The sequence below is a fragment of the Hordeum vulgare genome, unplaced genomic scaffold (assembly GCF_904849725.1).
Source record: "Hordeum vulgare subsp. vulgare unplaced genomic scaffold, MorexV3_pseudomolecules_assembly, whole genome shotgun sequence".
Classification (NCBI taxonomy): Eukaryota; Viridiplantae; Streptophyta; class Magnoliopsida; order Poales; family Poaceae; genus Hordeum; species Hordeum vulgare.
In genome coordinates, this window is record NW_025422486.1 from 207,501 (window position 1) to 222,500 (window position 15,000).

Genomic DNA, 15,000 nt, shown 5'->3' on the forward strand with positions numbered 1-15,000 from the left:
TCAAAAATAAGAAAACGAGGTCATATAGATCACGGTCCCGTGTCATCCTTGTCATGTGGCGCAAAAATATATTTAAAAAGGGGAATGCAACACGAGGACTTCCCAGGAGGTAACCCATCCTAGTACTACTCTCGCCCAAGCACGCTTAACTTCGGAGTTCTGATGGGATCCGGTGCTTTAGTGCTGGTATGATCGCATCCCACATGCTACTATCTATTTGTTCCTTATGCTTGCCCTACTACTACTGCTACTACTGCTACTACTACTACTACTAGTCGTTGGGTGTCATGCGCGGTGGGAAAAGTCAAAGAGGTCGTGGCGGTGCTCGTGTTGTCGGGGTAGAGAGGGAGCGGTGAAATTCTTGTGTTAAACTCGTCTCCGTTCTCGAGGCAAATGTCGCAATGGACACGGGAGGGGCAAGCTAAAACATATCACAAACGTCAAAAATAAGAAAACTAGTAAACGTCAAAAATAAGAAAACGAGGTCATATAGATCACGGTCCCGCGTCATGCTTGTCACGTGGCGCAAAAATATATTTAAAAATGGGAATGCAACACGAGGACTTCCCAGGAGGTCACCCATCCTAGTACTACTCTCGCCCAAGCACGCTTAACTTCAGAGTTCTGATGGGATCCGGTGCTTTAGTGCTGGTATGATCGCAACCGACATGCAACTATCTATTTGTTCCTTATGCTTGCCCCTACTACTACTACTCCTAGTACTACTACTACTACTACTACTACTACTAGTAGTAGTACTACTACTACTACTATTACTACTACTACTACTACTACTACTACTACTAGTCGTTGGGTGTCATGCGCGGTGGGAAAAGTCACAGAGGTCGTTGCGGTGCTCGTGTTGTCGGGGTAGAGAGGGAGCGGTGTAATTCTTGTGTTAAACTCGTCTCCGTTCTCGAGGCAAATGTGGCAATGGACACGGGAGGGGCAAGCTAAAACATATCACAAACGTCAAAAATAAGAAAACTAGTAAACGTCAAAAATAAGAAAACGAGGTCATATAGATCACGGTCCCGTGTCATCCTTGTCATGTGGCGCAAAAATATATTTAAAAAGGGGAATGCAACACGAGGACTTCCCAGGAGGTCACCCATCCTAGTACTACTCTCGCCCAAGGACGCTTAACTTCAGAGTTCTGATGGGATCCGGTGCTTTAGTGCTGTTATGATCGCATCCGACATGCAACTATCTATTTGTTCCTTATGCTTGCCCCTACTACTACTGCTACTACTGCTACTACTGCTACTACTACTACTACTACTACTACTAGTCGTTGGGTGTCATGCGCGGTGGGAAAAGTCAAAGAGGTCGTGGCGGTGCTCGTGTTGTCGGGGTAGAGAGGGAGCGGTGAAATTCTTGTGTTAAACTCGTCTCCGTTGTCGAGGCAAATGTGGCAATGGACACGGGAGGGGCAAGCTAAAACATATCACAAACGTCAAAAATAAGTAAACTAGTAAACGTCAAAAATAAGAAAACGAGGTCATATAGATCACGGTCCCGCGTCATCCTTGTCACGTGGCGCAAAAATATATTTAAAAAGGGGAATGCAACACGAGGACTTCCCAGGAGGTCACCCATCCTAGTACTACTCTCGCCCAAGCACGCTTAACTTCGGAGTTCTGATGGGATCCGGTGCTTTAGTGCTGGTATGATCGCATCCGACATGCAACTATCTATTTGTTCCTTATGCTTGCCCCTACTACTACTACTACTAGTACTACAACTACTACTACTATTACTACTACTACTACTAGTCGTTGGGTGTCATGCGCGGTGGGAAAAGTCACAGAGGTCGTGGCGGTGCTCGTGTTGTCGGGGTAGAGAGGGAGCGGTGAAATTCTTGTGTTAAACTCGTCTCCGTTGTCGAGGCAAATGTGGCAATGGACACGGGAGGGGCAAGCTAAAACATATCACAAACGTCAAAAATAAGAAAACTAGTAAACGTCAAAAATAAGAAAACGAGGTCATATAGATCACGGTCCCGCGTCATCCTTGTCACGTGGCGCAAAAATATATTTAAAAAGGGGAATGCAAGACGAGGACTTCCTAGGAGGTCACCCATCCTAGTACTACTCTCGCCCAAGCACGCTTAACTTCGGTCACCCATCCTAGTACTACTCTCGCCCAAGCACGCTTAACTTCGGAGTTCTGATGGGATCCGGTGCTTTAGTGCTAGTATGATCGCATCCGACATGCAACTATCTATTTTTTCCTTATTCTTGCCCCTACTACTACTACTACTAGTACCTCTAGTACTACTACTAGTACTACTACTACTACTACTAGTACTACTACTACTACTATTACTACTACTACTACTACTAGTCGTTGGGTGTCATGCGCGGTGGGAAAAGTCACAGAGGTCGTGGCGGTGCTCGTGTTGTCGGGGTAGAGAGGGAGCGGTGAAATTCTTGTGTTAAACTCGTCTCCGTTCTCGAGGCAAATGTGGCAATGGACACGGGAGGGGCAAGCTAAAACATATCACAAACGTCAAAAATAAGAAAACTAGTAAACGTCAAAAATAAGAAAACGAGGTCATATAGATCACGGTCCCGCGTCATCCTTGTCACGTGGCGCAAAAATATTTTTAAAAAGGGGAATGCAACACGAGGTCTTCCCAGGAGGTCACCCATCCTAGTACTACTCTCACCCAAGCACACTTAACTTCGGAGTTCTGATGGGATCCGGTGCTTTAGTGCTGGTATGATCGCATCCGACATGCAACTATCTATTTGTTCCTTATGCTTGCCCCTACTACTAGTACTACTACTACTAGTACTACTACTACTACTACTACTACTACTACTACTACTACTAGTAGTAGTCGTTGGGTGTCATGCGCGGTGGGAAAAGTCACAGAGGTCGTGGCGGTGCTCGTGTTGTCGGGGTAGAGAGGGAGCGGTGAAATTCTTGTGTTAAACTCGTCTCCGTTCTCGAGGCAAATGTGGCAATGGACACGGGAGGGGCAAGCTAAAACATATCACAAACGTCAAAAATAAGAAAACGAGGTCATATAGATCACGGTCCCGCGTCATCCTTGTCACGTGGCGCAAACATATATTTAAAAAGGGGAATGCAACACGAGGACTTCCCAGGAGGTCACCCATCCTAGTACTACTCACGCCCAAGCACGCTTAACTTCGGAGTTATGATGGGATCCGGTGCTTTAGTGCTGGTATGATCGCATCCGACATGCAACTATCTATTTGTTCCTTATGCTTGCCCCTACTACTACTACTACTACTACTACTACTACTACTACTACTACTACTACTACTAGTACTACTACTACTACTACTACTACTACTACTACTACTACTACTACTACTAGTCGTTGGGTGTCATGCGCGGTGGGAAAAGTCACACAGGTCGTGGCGGTGCTCGTGTTGTCGGGGTAGAGAGGGACCGGTGAAATTCTTGTGTTAAACTCGTCTCCGTTGTCGAGGCAAATGTGCCAATGGACACGGGAGGGGCAAGCTAAAACATATCACAAACGTCAAAAATAAGAAAACTAGTAAACGTCAAAAATAAGAAAACGAGGTCATATAGATCACGGTCCCGCGTCATCCTTGTCACGTGGCGCAAAAATATATTTAAAAAGGGGAATGCAACACGAGGACTTCCGAGGAGGTCACCCATCCTAGTACTACTCTCGCCCAAGCACGCTTAACTTCGGATTTCTGATGGGATCCGGTGCTTTAGTGCTGGTATGATCGCATCCGACATGCAACTATCTATTTGTTCCTTATGCTTGCCCCTACTACTACTACTACTAGTACTACTACTACTACTACTACTACTACTACTACTACTAGTCGTTGGGTGTCATGCGCGGTGGGAAAAGTCACAGAGGTCGTGGCGGTGCTCGTGTTGTCGGGGTAGAGAGGGAGCGGTGAAATTCTTGTGTTAAACTCGTCTCCGTTCTCGAGGCAAATGTGGCAATGGACACGGGAGGGGCAAGCTAAAACATATCACAAACGTCAAAAATAAGAAAACTAGTAAACGTCAAAAATAAGAAAACGAGGTCATATAGATCACGGTCCCGCGTCATCCTTGTCACGTGGCGCAAAAATATATTTAAAATGGGGAATGCAACACGAGGACTTCCCAGGAGGTCGTGGCGGTGCTCGTGTTGTCGGGGTAGAGAGGGAGCGGTGAAATTCTTGTGTTAAACTCGTCTCCGTTGTCGAGGCAAATCTGGCAATGGACACGGGAGGGGCAAGCTAAAACATATCACAAACGTCAAAAATAAGAAAACTAGTAAACGTCAAAAATAAGAAAACGAGGTCATATAGATCACGGTCCCGCGTCATCCTTGTCACGTGGCGCAAACATATATTTAAAAAGGGGAATGCAACACGAGGACTTCCCAGGAGGTCACCCATCCTAGTACTACTCTCGCCCAAGCACGCTTAACTTCGGAGTTCTGATGGGATCCGGTGCTTTAGTGCTGGTATGATCGCATCCGACATGCAACTATCTATTTGTTCCTTATGCTTGCCCCTACTACTACTACTAGTACTACTACTACTACTACTACTAGTAGTCGTTGGGTGTCATGCGCGGTGGGAAAAGTCAGAGAGGTCGTGGCGGTGCTCGTGTTGTCGGGGTAGAGAGGGAGCGGTGAAATTCTTGTGTTAAACTCGTCTCCGTTGTCGAGGCAAATGTGGCAATGGACACGGGAGGGGCAAGCTAAAACATATCACAAACGTCAAAAATAAGAAAACTAGTAAACGTCAAAAATAAAAAAACGAGGTCATATAGATCACGGTCCCGCGTCATCCTTGTCACGTGGCGCAAAAATATATTTAAAAAGGGGAATGCAACACGAGGACTTCCCAGCAGGCCACCCATCCTAGTACTACTCTCGCCCAAGCACGCTTAACTTCGGAGTTCTCATGGGATCCGGTGCTTTAGTGCTGGTATGATCGCATCCGACATGCAACTATCTATTTGTTCCTTATGCTTGCCCCTACTACTACTACTACTACCACTACTACTACTACTAGTACTACTACTACTACTACTACTACTACTACTAGTACTACTACTACTACTACTACTACTACTACTACTACTACTACTACTACTACTACTACTAGTCGTTGGGTGTCATGCGCGGTGGGAAAAGTCACAGAGGTCGTGGCGGTGCTCGTGTTGTCGGGGTAGAGAGGGAGCGGTGTAATTCTTGTGTTAAAATCGTCTCCGTTCTCGAGGCAAATGTGGCAATGTACACGGGAGGGGCAAGCTAAAACATATCACAAACGTCAAAAATAAGAAAACTAGTAAACGTCAAAAATAAGAAAACGAGGTCATATAGATCACGGTCCCGTGTCATCCTTGTCATGTGGCGCAAAAATATATTTAAAAAGGGGAATGCAACACGAGGACTTCCCAGGAGGTCACCCATCCTAGTACTACTCTCGCCCAAGCACGCTTAACTTCGGAGTTCTGATGAGATCCGGTGCTTTAGTGCAGGTATGATCGCATCCGACATGCAACTATCTATTTGTTCCTTATGCTTGCCCCTACTACTACTACTACTAGTACTACTACTACTACTACTAGTACTACTACTACTACTACTAGTACTACTACTACTACTAGTACTACTACTACTACTAGTACTACTACTACTACTACTACTAGTAGTACTACTACTACTACTAGTACTACTACTACTACTAGTACTACTACTACTACTAGTACTAGTACTACTACTACTACTACTACTACTACTACTACTAGTCGTTGGGTGTCATGCGCGGTGGGAAAAGTCACAGAGGTCGTGGCGGTGCTCGTGTTGTCGGGGTAGAGAGGGAGCGGTGTAATTCTTGTGTTAAACTCGTCTCCGTTCTCGAGGCAAATGTGGCAATGGACACGGGAGGGGCAAGCTAAAACATATCACAAACGTCAAAAATAAGAAAACTAGTAAACGTCAAAAATAAGAAAACGAGGTCATATAGATCACGGTCCCGTGTCATCCTTGTCATGTGGCGCAAAAATATATTTAAAAAGGGGAATGCAACACGAGGACTTCCCAGGAGGTCACCCATCCTAGTACTACTCTCGCCCAAGCACGCTTAACTTCGGAGTTTTGATGGGATCCGGTGCTTTAGTGCTGGTATGATCGCAACCGACATGCAACTATCTATTTGTTCCTTATGCTTGCCCCTACTACTACTGCTACTACTGCTACTACTACTACTACTACTACTACTAGTCGTTGGGTGTCATGTGCGGTGGGAAAAGTCAAAGAGGTCGTGGCGGTGCTCGTGTTGTTGGGGTAGAGAGGGAGCGGTGAAATTCTTGTGTTAAACTCGTCTCCGTTGTCGAGGCAAATGTGGCAATGGACACGGGAGGGGCAAGCTAAAACATATCACAAACGTCAAAAATAAGAAAACTAGTAAACGTCAAAAATAAGAAAACGAGGTCATATAGATCACGGTCCCGCGTCATCCTTGTCACGTGGCGCAAAAATATATTTAAAAAGGGGAATGCAACACGAGGACTTCCCAGGAGGTCACCCATCCTAGTACTACTCTCGCCCAAGCACGCTTAACTTCGGAGTTCTGATGGGATCCGGTGCTTTAGTGCTGGTATGATCGCATCCGACATGCAACTATCTATTTGTTCCTTATGCTTGCCCCTACTACTACTACTACTACTAGTACTACAACTACTACTACTATTACTACTACTACTACTAGTCGTTGGGTGTCATGCGCGGTGGGAAAAGTCACGGAGGTCGTGGCGGTGCTCGTGTTGTCGGGGTAGAGAGGGAGCGGTGAAATTCTTGTGTTAAACTCGTCTCCGTTCTCGAGGCAAATGTGGCAATGGACACGGGAGGGGCAAGCTAAAACATATCACAAACGTCAAAAATAAGAAAACTAGTAAACGTCAAAAATAAGAAAACGAGGTCATATAGATCACGGTCCCGCGTCATCCTTGTCACGTGGCGCAAAAATATATTTAAAAAGGGGAATGCAACACAAGGACTTCCCAGGAGGTCACCCATCCTAGTACTACTCTCGCCCAAGCACGCTTAACTTCGGAGTTCTGATGGGATCCGGTGCTTTAGTGCTGGTATGATCGCATCCGACATGCAACTATCTATTTGTTCCTTATGCTTACTGCTACTACTACTGCTACTACTGCTACTGCTACTACTACTACTACTACTACTACTAGTCGTTGGGTGTCATGCGCGGTGGGAAAAGTCAGAGAGTTCGTGGCGGTGCTCGTGTTGTCGGGGTAGAGAGGGAGCGGCGAAATTCTTGTGTTAAACTCGTCTCCGTTGTCGAGGCAAATGTGGCAATGGACACGGGAGGGGCAAGCTAAAACATATCACAAACGTCAAAAATAAGAAAACTAGTAAACGTCAAAAATAAGAAAACGAGGTCATATAGATCAAGGTCCCGAGTCATCCTTGTCACGTGGCGCAAAAATATATTTAAAAAGGGGAATGCAACACGAGGACTTCCCAGGAGGTCACCCATCCTAGTACTACTCTCGCCCAAGCACACTTAACTTCGGAGTTCTGATGGGATCTGGTGCTTTAGTGCTGGTACGATCACATCCGACATGCAACTATCTATTTGTTCCTTATGCTTGCCCCTACTACTACTACTACTAGTACTACTACTACTAGTACTACTAGTACTACTACTACTAGTACTACTACTACTACTACTACTAGTACTACTACTACTACTACTAGTACTACTACTACTACTACTACTAGTACTACTACTACTACTACTACTAGTCGTTGGGTGTCATGCGCGGTGGGAAAAGTCACAGAGGTCGTGGCGGTGCTCGTGTTGTCGGGGTAGAGAGGGAGCGGTGAAATTCTTGTGTTAAACTCGTCTCCGTTGTCGAGGCAAATGTGGCAATGGACACGGGAGGGGCAAGCTAAAACATATCACAAACGTCAAAAATAAGAAAACTAGTAAACGTCAAAAATAAGAAAACGAGGTCATATAGATCACGGTCCCGCGTCATCCTTGTCACGTGGCGCAAAAATATATTTAAAAAGGGGAATGCAACACGAGGACTTCCCAGGAGGTCACCCATTCTAGTACTACTCTCGCCCAAGCACGCTTAACTTCGGAGTTCTGATGGGATCCGGTGCTTTAGTGCTGGTATGATCGCATCCGACATGCAACTATCTATTTGTTCCTTATGCTTGCCCCTACTACTACTACTACTAGTACTACAACTACTACTACTATTACTACTACTACTACTAGTCGTTGGGTGTCATGCGCGGTGGGAAAAGTCACGGAGGTCGTGGCGGTGCTCGTGTTGTTGGGGTAGAGAGGGAGCGGTAAAATTCTTGTGTTAAACTCGTCTCCGTTCTCGAGGCAAATGTGGCAATGGACACGGGAGGGGCAAGCTAAAACATATCACAAACGTCAAAAATAAGAAAACTAGTAAACGTCAAAAATAAGAAAACGAGGTCATATAGATCACGTTCCCGCGTCATCCTTGTCACGTGGCGCAAAAATATATTTAAAAAGGGGAATGCAACACGAGGACTTCCCAGGAGGTCACCCATTCTAGTACTACTCTCGCCCAAGCACGCTTAACTTCGGAGTTCTGATGGGATCCGGTGCTTTAGTGCTGGTATGATCGCATCCGACATGCAACTATCTATTTGTTCCTTATGCTTACTGCTACTACTACTACTGCTACTACTACTACTACTACTACTACTACTACTACTACTACTAGTCGTTGGGTGTCATGCGCGGTGGGAAAAGTCAGAGAGTTCGTGGCGGTGGTCGTGTTGTCGGGGTAGAGAGGGAGCGGCGAAATTCTTGTGTTAAACTCGTCTCCGTTGTCGAGGCAAATGTGGCAATGGACACGGGAGGGGCAAGCTAAAACATATCACAAACGTCAAAAATAAGAAAACAAGTAAACGTCAAAAATAAGAAAACGAGGTCATATAGATCACGGTCCCGCGTCATCCTTGTCACGTGGCGCAAAAATATATTTAAAAAGGGGAATGCAACACGAGGACTTCCTAGGAGGTCACCCATCCTAGTACTACTCTCACCCAAGCACGCTTAACTTCGGAGTTCTGATGGGATCCGATGATTTAGTGCTGGTATGATCGAATCCGACATGCAACTATCTACTTGTTCCTTATGCTTGCCCCTACTACTACTACTACTAGTACTACTACTACTACTACTACTAGTACTACTACTACTACTACTACTAGTACTACTACTACTACTACTAGTACTACTACTACTACTACTACTACTAGTCGTTGGGTGTCATGCGCGGTGGGAAAAGTCACAGAGGTCGTGGCGGTGCTCGTGTTGTCGGGGTAGAGAAGGAGCGGTGTAATTCTTGTGTTAAACTCGTCTCCGTTCTCGAGGCAAATGTGGCAATGGACACGGGAGGGGCAAGCTAAAACATATCACAAACGTCAAAAATAAGAAAACTAGTAAACGCCAAAAATAAGGAAACGAGGTAAGGACTTCCTAGGAGGTCACCCATCCTAGTACTACTCTCACCCAAGCACGCTTAACTTCGAAGTTCTGATGGGATCCGATGCTTTAGTGCTGGTATGATCGCATCCGACATGCAACTATCTATTTGTTCCTTATGCTTGCCCCTACTACTACTACTACTAGTACTACTACTACTACTACTACTACTACTAGTACTACTACTACTACTACTAGTACTACTACTACTACTACTACTAGTCGTTGGGTGTCATGCGCGGTGGGAAAAGTCACAGAGGTCGTGGCGGTGCTCGTGTTGTCGGGGTAGAGAAGGAGCGGTGTAATTCTTGTGTTAAACTCGTCTCCGTTCTCGAGGCAAATGTGGCAATGGACACGGGAGGGGCAAGCTAAAACATATCACAAACGTCAAAAATAAGAAAACTAGTAAACGCCAAAAATAAGAAAACGAGGTCATATAGATCACGGTCCCGTGTCATCCTTGTCATGTGGCGCAAAAATATATTTAAAAAGGGGAATGCAACACGAGGACTTCCCAGGAGGTCACCCATCCTAGTACTACTCTCGCCCAAGCACGCTTAACTTCGGAGTTCTGATGGGATCCAGTGCTTTAGTGCAGGTATGATCGCATCCGACATGCAACTATCTATTTGTTCCTTATGCTTGCCCCTACTACTACTACTACTGCTACTACTACTACTACTACTACTAGTCGTTGGGTGTCATGCGCGGTGGGAAAATTCACAGAGGTCGTGGCGGTGCTCGTGTTGTCGGGGTAGAGAGGGAGCGGTGAAATTCTTGTGTTAAACTCGTCTCCGTTGTCGAGGCAAATGTGGCAATGGACACGGGAGGGGCAAGCTAAAACATATCACAAACGTCAAAAATAAGAAAACTAGTAAACGTCAAAAATAAGAAAACGAGGTCATATAGATCACGGTCCCGTGTCATCCTTGTCACGTGGCGCAAAAATATATTTAAAAAGGGGAATGCAACACGAGGACTTCCCAGGAGGTCACCCATCCTAGTACTACTCTCGCCCAAGCACGCTTAACTTCGGAGTTCTGATGGGATCTGGTGCTTTAGTGCTGGTATGATCGCATCCGACATGCAACTATCTATTTGTTCCTTATGCTTGCCCCTACTACTACTGCTACTACTGCTACTACTGCTACTACTGCTACTACTACTACTACTACTACTAGTCGTTGGGTGTCATGCGCAGTGGGAAAAGTCAGAGTGGTCGTGGCGGTGCTCGTGTTGTCGGGGTAGAGAGGGAGCGGTGAAATTCTTGTGTTAAACTCGTCTCCGTTGTCGAGGCAAATGTGGCAATGGACACGGGAGGGGCAAGCTAAAACATATCACAAACGTCAAAAATAAGAAAACTAGTAAACGTCAAAAATAAGAAAACGAGGTCATATAGATCACGGTCCCGCGTCATCCTTATCACGTGGCGCAAAAATATATTTAAAAAGGGGAATGCAACACGAGGACTTCCCAAGAGGTCACCCATCCTAGTACTACTCTCGCCCAAGCACGCTTAACTTCGGAGTTATGATGGGATCCGGTGCTTTAGTGCTGGTATGATCGCATCCGACATGCAACTATCTATTTGTTCCTTATGCTTGCTCCTACTACTACTACTAGTACTACTACTAATACTACTACTACTACTACTAGTACTACTACTACTACTATTACTACTACTACTACTACTAATACTACTACTACTACTACTAGTCGTTGGGTGTCATGCGCGGTGGGAAAAGTCACAGAGGTCGTGGCGGTGCTCGTGTTGTCGGGGTAGAGAGGGAGCGGTGTAATTCTTGTGTTAAACTCGTCTCCGTTGTCGAGGCAAATGTGGCAATGGACACGGGAGGGGCAAGCTAAAACATATCACAAACGTCAAAAATAAGAAAACTAGTAAACGTCAAAAATAAGAAAACGAGGTCATATAGATCACGGTCCCGTGTCATCCTTGTCATGTGGCGCAAAAATATATTTAAAAAGGGGAATGCAACACGAGGACTTCCCAGGAGGTCATCCATCCTAGTACTACTCTCGCCCAAGCACGCTTAACTTCGGAGTTCTGATGGGATCCGGTGCTTTAGTGCTGGTATGATCGCATCCAACATGCAACTATCTATTTGTTCCTTATGCTTGCCCCTACTACTACTGCTACTACTGCTACTACTGCTACTACTACTACTACTACTACTAGTCGTTGGGTGTCATGCGCGGTGGGAAAAGTCAAAGAGGTCGTGGCGGTGCTCGTGTTGTCGGGGTAGAGAGGGAGCGGTGAAATTCTTGTGTTAAACTCGTCTCCGTTGTCGAGGCAAATGTGGCAATGGACACGGGAGGGGCAAGCTAAAACATATCACAAACGTCAAAAATAAGAAAACTAGTAAACGTCAAAAATAAGAAAACGAGGTCATATAGATCACGGTCCCGCGTCATCCTTGTCACGTGGCGCAAAAATATATTTTAAAAGGGGAATGCAACACGAGGACTTCCCAGGAGGTCACCCATCCTAGTACTACTCTCGCCCAAGCACGCTTAACTTCGGAGTTCTGATGGGATCCGGTGCTTTAGTGCTGGTATGATCGCATCCGACATGCAACTATCTATTTGTTCCTTATGCTTGCCCCTACTACTACTACTATTGCTACTGCTACTGCTACTGCTACTGCTACTGCTACTGCTACTGCTACTACTACTGCTATTGCTGCTGCTGCTGCTGCTGCTACTGCTGCTGCTGCTACTGCTACTGCTGCTCCTGCTGCTAGTGCTGCTGCTGCTGCTACTGCTGCTGCTACTGCTACTGCTACTGCTACTGCTACTGCTACTCCTCCTCCTCCTCCTCCTACTACTACTACTACTACTACTACTACTACTACTACTACTACTAGTCGTTGGGTGTCATGCGCGGTGGGAAAAGTCACAGAGGTCGTGGCGGTGCTCGTGTTGTCGGGGTAGAGAGGGAGCGGTGAAATTCTTGTGTTAAACTCGTCTCCGTTCTCGAGGCAAATGTGGCAATGGACACGGGAGGGGCAAGCTAAAACATATCACAAACGTCAAAAATAAGAAAACTAGTAAACGTCAAAAATAAGAAAACGAGGTCATATAGATCACGGTCCCGTGTCATCCTTGTCACGTGGCGCAAAAATATATTTAAAAAGGGAAATGCAACACGAGGACTTCCCAGGAGGTCACCCATCCTAGTACTACTCTCGCCCAAGCACGCTTAACTTTGGAGTTCTAATGGGATCCGGTGCTTTAGTGCTGGTATGATCGCATCCGACATGCAACTATCTATTTGTTCCTTATGCTTGCCCCTACTACTACTGCTACTACTGCTACTACTGCTACTACTGCTACTACTGCTACTACTGCTACTACTGCTACTACTACTACTACTACTACTAGTCGTTGGGTGTCATGCGCGGTGGGAAAAGTCAGAGAGGTCGTGGCGGTGCTCGTGTTGTCGGGGTAGAGAGGGAGCGGTGAAATTCTTGTGTTAAACTCGTCTCCGTTGTCGAGGCAAATGTGGCAATGGACACGGGAGGGGCAAGCTAAAACATATCACAAACGTCAAAAATAAGAAAACTAGTAAACGTCAAAAATAAGAAAACGAGGTCATATAGATCACGGTCCCGCGTCATCCTTGTCACGTGGCGCAAAAATATATTTTAAAAGGGGAATGCAACACGAGGACTTCCCAGGAGGTCACCCATCCTAGTACTACTCTCGCCCAAGCACACTTAACTTCGGAGTTCTGATGGGATCCGGTGCTTACTGCTGGTATGATCACATCCGACATGCAACTATCTATTTGTTCCTTATGCTTGCCCCTACTACTACTGCTACTACTGCTACTACTGCTACTACTGCTACTACTGCTACTACTACTACTACTACTACTAGTCGTTGGGTGTCATGCGCGGTGGGAAAAGTCAAAGAGGTCGTGGCGGTGCTCGTGTTGTCGGGGTAGAGAGGGAGCGGTGAAATTCTTGTGTTAAACTCGTCTCCGTTGTCGAGGCAAATGTGGCGATGGACACGGGAGGGGCAAGCTAAAACATATCACAAACGTCAAAAATATGAAAACTAGTAAACGTCAAAAATAACAAAACGAGGTCATATAGATCACGGTCCCGTGTCATCCTTGTCACGTGGCGCAAAAATATATTTAAAAAGGGGAATGCAACACGAGGACTTCCCAGGAGGTCACCCATACTAGTACTACTCTCGCCCAAGCACGCTTAACTTCGGAGTTCTGATGGGATCCGGTGCTTTAGTGCTGGTATGATCGCATCCGACATGCAACTATCTATTTGTTCCTTATGCTTGCCCCTACTACTACTACTACTAGTACTACTACTACTACTACTATTACTACTACTACTACTACTACTACTACTACTAGTCGTTGGGTGTCATGCGCGGTGGGAAAAGTCACAGAGGTCGTGGCGGTGCTCGTGTTGTCGGGGTAGAGAGGGAGCGGTGAAATTCTTGTGTTAAACTCGTCTCCGTTCTCGAGGCAAATGTGGCAATGGACACGGGAGGGGCAAGCTAAAACATATCACAAACGTCAAAAATAAGAAAACTAGTAAACGTCAAAAATAAGAAAACGAGGTCATATAGATCACGGTCCCGTGTCATCCTTGTCACGTGGCGCAAAAATATATTTAAAAAGGGAAATGCAACACGAGGACTTCCCAGGAGGTCACCCATCCTAGTACTACTCTCGCCCAAGCACGCTTAACTTCGGAGTTCTGATGGGATCCGGTGCTTTAGTGCTGGTATGATCGCATCCGACATGCAACTATCTATTTGTTCCTTATGCTTGCCCCTACTACTACTGCTACTACTGCTACTACTGCTACTACTGCTACTACTAGTCGTTGGGTGTCATGCGCGGTGGGAAAAGTCACAGAGGTCGTGGCGGTGCTCGTGTTGTCGGGGTAGAGAGGGAGCGGTGAAATTCTTGTGTTAAACTCGTCTCCGTTGTCGAGGCAAATGTGGCAATGGACACGGGAGGGGCAAGCTAAAACATATCACAAACGTCAAAAATAAGAAAACTAGTAAACGTCAAAAATAAGAAAACGAGGTCATATAGATCACGGTCCCGCGTCATCCTTGTCACGTGGCGCAAAAATATATTTAAAAAGGGGAATGCAACACGAGGACTTCCAGGAGGTCACCCATCCTAGTACTACTCTCGCCCAAGCACGCTTAACTTCGGAGTTCTGATGGGATCCGGTGCTTTAGTGCTGGTATGATCGCATCCGACATGCAACTATCTATTTGTTCCTTATGCTTGCCCGTACTACTACTACTACTAGTACTACTACTACTACTACTATTACTACTACTACTACTACTACTACTACTACTACTACTACTAGTCGTTGGGTGTCATGCGCGGTGGGAAAAGTCACAGAGGTCGTGGCGGTGCTCGTGTTGTCGGGGTAGAGAGGGAGCGGTGTAATTCTTGTGTTAA

At 46.0% G+C, this 15,000-nt stretch overlaps 28 non-coding genes and 1 pseudogene across 28 annotated transcripts; all 29 read right to left on the bottom strand.

Annotated features, from left to right (window-relative positions):
• Nucleotides 1–81: 81 nt before the first annotated feature.
• Nucleotides 82–200, bottom strand: LOC123416782. The gene has a single exon (XR_006616383.1). It is a non-coding gene; the product is annotated as a 5S ribosomal RNA (ribosomal RNA).
• Nucleotides 201–546: 346 nt separating this feature from the next.
• Nucleotides 547–665, bottom strand: LOC123415545. The gene has a single exon (XR_006615259.1). It is a non-coding gene; the product is annotated as a 5S ribosomal RNA (ribosomal RNA).
• Nucleotides 666–1,078: 413 nt separating this feature from the next.
• On the bottom strand, nt 1,079–1,197 carry LOC123416316. The gene has a single exon (XR_006615984.1). It is a non-coding gene; the product is annotated as a 5S ribosomal RNA (ribosomal RNA).
• Nucleotides 1,198–1,562: 365 nt separating this feature from the next.
• LOC123416962 lies at nt 1,563–1,681 on the bottom strand. The gene has a single exon (XR_006616552.1). It is a non-coding gene; the product is annotated as a 5S ribosomal RNA (ribosomal RNA).
• Nucleotides 1,682–2,046: 365 nt separating this feature from the next.
• LOC123416521 lies at nt 2,047–2,210 on the bottom strand (annotated as a pseudogene).
• A 407-nt stretch (nt 2,211–2,617) lies between these two features.
• LOC123415414 lies at nt 2,618–2,736 on the bottom strand. Its single transcript, XR_006615134.1, has one exon. It is a non-coding gene; the product is annotated as a 5S ribosomal RNA (ribosomal RNA).
• A 355-nt stretch (nt 2,737–3,091) lies between these two features.
• LOC123415845 lies at nt 3,092–3,210 on the bottom strand. The gene has a single exon (XR_006615540.1). It is a non-coding gene; the product is annotated as a 5S ribosomal RNA (ribosomal RNA).
• Nucleotides 3,211–3,623: 413 nt separating this feature from the next.
• Nucleotides 3,624–3,742, bottom strand: LOC123415827. Its single transcript, XR_006615523.1, has one exon. It is a non-coding gene; the product is annotated as a 5S ribosomal RNA (ribosomal RNA).
• Nucleotides 3,743–4,369: 627 nt separating this feature from the next.
• Nucleotides 4,370–4,488, bottom strand: LOC123415216. The gene has a single exon (XR_006614938.1). It is a non-coding gene; the product is annotated as a 5S ribosomal RNA (ribosomal RNA).
• A 350-nt stretch (nt 4,489–4,838) lies between these two features.
• LOC123415886 lies at nt 4,839–4,957 on the bottom strand. Its single transcript, XR_006615578.1, has one exon. It is a non-coding gene; the product is annotated as a 5S ribosomal RNA (ribosomal RNA).
• A 437-nt stretch (nt 4,958–5,394) lies between these two features.
• LOC123416837 lies at nt 5,395–5,513 on the bottom strand. Its single transcript, XR_006616436.1, has one exon. It is a non-coding gene; the product is annotated as a 5S ribosomal RNA (ribosomal RNA).
• A 527-nt stretch (nt 5,514–6,040) lies between these two features.
• Nucleotides 6,041–6,159, bottom strand: LOC123415847. Its single transcript, XR_006615542.1, has one exon. It is a non-coding gene; the product is annotated as a 5S ribosomal RNA (ribosomal RNA).
• A 356-nt stretch (nt 6,160–6,515) lies between these two features.
• On the bottom strand, nt 6,516–6,634 carry LOC123415228. Its single transcript, XR_006614949.1, has one exon. It is a non-coding gene; the product is annotated as a 5S ribosomal RNA (ribosomal RNA).
• A 368-nt stretch (nt 6,635–7,002) lies between these two features.
• Nucleotides 7,003–7,121, bottom strand: LOC123416709. Its single transcript, XR_006616314.1, has one exon. It is a non-coding gene; the product is annotated as a 5S ribosomal RNA (ribosomal RNA).
• A 362-nt stretch (nt 7,122–7,483) lies between these two features.
• LOC123416027 lies at nt 7,484–7,602 on the bottom strand. Its single transcript, XR_006615711.1, has one exon. It is a non-coding gene; the product is annotated as a 5S ribosomal RNA (ribosomal RNA).
• Nucleotides 7,603–8,060: 458 nt separating this feature from the next.
• On the bottom strand, nt 8,061–8,179 carry LOC123416713. The gene has a single exon (XR_006616317.1). It is a non-coding gene; the product is annotated as a 5S ribosomal RNA (ribosomal RNA).
• Nucleotides 8,180–8,544: 365 nt separating this feature from the next.
• LOC123416715 lies at nt 8,545–8,663 on the bottom strand. The gene has a single exon (XR_006616320.1). It is a non-coding gene; the product is annotated as a 5S ribosomal RNA (ribosomal RNA).
• Nucleotides 8,664–9,028: 365 nt separating this feature from the next.
• Nucleotides 9,029–9,147, bottom strand: LOC123416471. The gene has a single exon (XR_006616127.1). It is a non-coding gene; the product is annotated as a 5S ribosomal RNA (ribosomal RNA).
• A 350-nt stretch (nt 9,148–9,497) lies between these two features.
• On the bottom strand, nt 9,498–9,616 carry LOC123416527. The gene has a single exon (XR_006616164.1). It is a non-coding gene; the product is annotated as a 5S ribosomal RNA (ribosomal RNA).
• A 401-nt stretch (nt 9,617–10,017) lies between these two features.
• On the bottom strand, nt 10,018–10,136 carry LOC123416913. Its single transcript, XR_006616507.1, has one exon. It is a non-coding gene; the product is annotated as a 5S ribosomal RNA (ribosomal RNA).
• Nucleotides 10,137–10,486: 350 nt separating this feature from the next.
• On the bottom strand, nt 10,487–10,605 carry LOC123416900. The gene has a single exon (XR_006616495.1). It is a non-coding gene; the product is annotated as a 5S ribosomal RNA (ribosomal RNA).
• A 371-nt stretch (nt 10,606–10,976) lies between these two features.
• On the bottom strand, nt 10,977–11,095 carry LOC123415890. The gene has a single exon (XR_006615582.1). It is a non-coding gene; the product is annotated as a 5S ribosomal RNA (ribosomal RNA).
• Nucleotides 11,096–11,511: 416 nt separating this feature from the next.
• On the bottom strand, nt 11,512–11,630 carry LOC123416881. Its single transcript, XR_006616477.1, has one exon. It is a non-coding gene; the product is annotated as a 5S ribosomal RNA (ribosomal RNA).
• A 362-nt stretch (nt 11,631–11,992) lies between these two features.
• On the bottom strand, nt 11,993–12,111 carry LOC123415240. The gene has a single exon (XR_006614960.1). It is a non-coding gene; the product is annotated as a 5S ribosomal RNA (ribosomal RNA).
• Nucleotides 12,112–12,680: 569 nt separating this feature from the next.
• LOC123415639 lies at nt 12,681–12,799 on the bottom strand. The gene has a single exon (XR_006615348.1). It is a non-coding gene; the product is annotated as a 5S ribosomal RNA (ribosomal RNA).
• A 398-nt stretch (nt 12,800–13,197) lies between these two features.
• On the bottom strand, nt 13,198–13,315 carry LOC123416322. The gene has a single exon (XR_006615990.1). It is a non-coding gene; the product is annotated as a 5S ribosomal RNA (ribosomal RNA).
• Nucleotides 13,316–13,695: 380 nt separating this feature from the next.
• On the bottom strand, nt 13,696–13,814 carry LOC123416834. Its single transcript, XR_006616433.1, has one exon. It is a non-coding gene; the product is annotated as a 5S ribosomal RNA (ribosomal RNA).
• A 380-nt stretch (nt 13,815–14,194) lies between these two features.
• Nucleotides 14,195–14,313, bottom strand: LOC123416755. The gene has a single exon (XR_006616357.1). It is a non-coding gene; the product is annotated as a 5S ribosomal RNA (ribosomal RNA).
• A 356-nt stretch (nt 14,314–14,669) lies between these two features.
• On the bottom strand, nt 14,670–14,787 carry LOC123415660. Its single transcript, XR_006615367.1, has one exon. It is a non-coding gene; the product is annotated as a 5S ribosomal RNA (ribosomal RNA).
• Between the last annotated feature and the right edge of the window lie 213 nt (nt 14,788–15,000).